The sequence below is a fragment of the Arabidopsis lyrata genome, assembly GCF_000004255.2.
Source record: "Arabidopsis lyrata subsp. lyrata unplaced genomic scaffold ARALYscaffold_34, whole genome shotgun sequence".
Classification (NCBI taxonomy): Eukaryota; Viridiplantae; Streptophyta; class Magnoliopsida; order Brassicales; family Brassicaceae; genus Arabidopsis; species Arabidopsis lyrata.
In genome coordinates this window covers 80470-82892 of record NW_003302524.1, presented here as the reverse complement: position 1 = coordinate 82892, position 2423 = coordinate 80470, and the positions used below count along the sequence as shown (strand labels likewise).

Below are 2423 nucleotides of genomic sequence, written 5' to 3'. Positions count from 1 at the left end.
GATAAGGCTCTAAGTGCAAAATCATTCATCATCAGGCCTTTCAACAAGTTCAGAGCTTTCTAGACAACAAAAGACGCTGTATAACTGAAAACAGTAGAAAGACTATCACTTCGTCTTCTTTTAATCTTGACAAAGAAAGTAGTGAACCTTTTACAACCCAAACGATGTCTATAGCATTCAGCTAAAAAAACACAAGACACTATAATCCAACAAAAAGATTTGATACCAACAAATCACTAAAGAGACGCCACATGCAAGTGCAAGTCTGTCTCGTCTGGCGTTCATCAAACAGTAGCAGCAAGAACATTCACAAAACTATAACAGTAAGGAACTGTAAGCACAACATCAAGCCACTCAATGTTTCCCTGAATCTCCCGACTATTATTGCATCTTTCTAGGGAAATCACAGCACACCAAATCGCCCTGCTCTTACAACCACTAGAAGGCAAATCCTTGTCCCAAAAAACCGCTATCTTTCCACCATAATCCACCAAATAAACATTACTATATCTAGCAAACTCAGGCAATCCTTCCAAACCCTTCAATTCTCTCCAGTGTCCTATCTCTGAGTCGTACCAATTGATCCCGTCAAAATAATAATAATAATAGAGTACGTTATCTACCACGCAATGACAAACTACCCCTACTGACATCACTTCAGATTTCCATGTATCTTCTTCAGGCTTGTAAGCCATACCATTCTCCCCAAACATGTAGATTTCTTCTTCAATCACTGCGGTCCAGAATATAAATCTCTTCACGAGAGTAGGAGGGCTCAACACAAACTCCCAAGTTTGAGTTTTTGAATCGAAAACCTCCATCCATTTAGAGGAATCAAAGTCTTTCAAGCCTCCTACTACATATATCTTTCCATCAACAACACTAGCAACTGGGTATCTCCGCTCCATCAGCATGCTTGGAGCCTCGTGCCACGTATGAGACCTGCAGTCCAAAATTGAGACCCTAGACGAAGGTGCATGCTCAATGGATCCACCAATGTTATAGATAGTAGAACCAACCACCACGAGACACGCAATAGGTGAATAATGGTGAACTGGGACTGGAACCAAAACATACCCACTACCCACTTGACTTCTTCTTCTTCTTCTTCTTCTTCTTGGTGATATTGGTTAGGCTCCGATTAGGTTTCTGGCAGAGAGTGAACCAACGTGGGTTAGGGTCAGGAGGGATCTTTAAGCACACATAGAGACAAGTCTCTGAATGGTTTAAGAAAGATCGAGTCTTGTAAAGCTCCGGCGAAGTAACGAGGGATCGACAACTCTTGGAGACTAAGGAGAGAGTCGGATAATACAATCTTGATACTAGTGCGAAGCAAGTCAATAGCAAATCATCGGGAAGTGATGGATTTGGAGTCAATTCCGGTGACCGTTTCTTCATCTCCGTTGTCGGCGACCTGCTCTGAAATTTCTGAAAATATGGAAACAAATCTTCTATATTAAAATCACCTTAAGCGTCACAAGCTTAACGGAATTACTCGGCACTAAAACAACACCCTTTAGTCCGACACGGAAGTTTTCTAATAAAGAGTAAATAAAAAAACCAAAAACTGTTTAGAACATCTCTAAAGTCTAAACTTTAACCAAAAGCTCTGATGAACAGTAAAACGTGTTTGCTCTCTGTATTGATAGATGATTTGAGTCTTGGGAATAGCTAGCCTTTTATAGAAGTGTTATGCACAAGAATTAGGAAACCATGTCAATTTCCTTTCTTCAAGTTGATTTTCTTTTTTCTGTGTAAATATAGGTGACTAATGAATAATTTCTTTTTTCCTTCAAGTAATCTCCCTTTCTCTAAAATGCTAAATTTGCTTTTAAGCTGAAATTTCCTTTTCTTCATGTCTGTGATCAAGCTTCATGCTTCAACATGCTCTTCTTCTTTAGGGGCGACATTGTCGAGATTAATCGCGAAGAAATCGTCGTTTATCAAACCTATAGACTTCTTCTCCGACTTGCAGAGAACAAATTCAAGGGAAATATTTTAGGGATTTGACTTCACTTCACTGTTAACTTCTCGAGCGCTTGGAAAACATCCACAGTAGACCAAAAGCTAGTTTTAATAGTTGGTCAAGTATACAAATGGGCCTAGAAAAAATAATCTTCAACTCTTCTTCGATTGAGATGAAAAGAAAAAGTAGCTAAAAGAAGAGAGGATCATCAAATTGTAGTGGCGATTTGGTTGGCTACAAAACATGAACATTTAAGCCTAGCCTTAAATTAAACAGCAAAACCATGTTTGTTTTTTTCTTTCTGGAACTTGTCATTCATACATAACAAGTGAGAGAGCCCAAGGATGTACAATAGACAAACAAGCAACAAAAACAAAAGTATTTTTCATAGACAAAGTAATTGTATGCTTAAACGGTCTACAAATTAGTCCATATGTCTATAAGTGAAAACAATGTC

At 38.6% G+C, this 2423-nt stretch overlaps 1 pseudogene; it reads right to left on the bottom strand.

The window, feature by feature from the left end:
* Nucleotides 1-48: 48 nt before the first annotated feature.
* On the bottom strand, nt 49-2205 carry LOC110226752 (annotated as a pseudogene).
* Between the last annotated feature and the right edge of the window lie 218 nt (nt 2206-2423).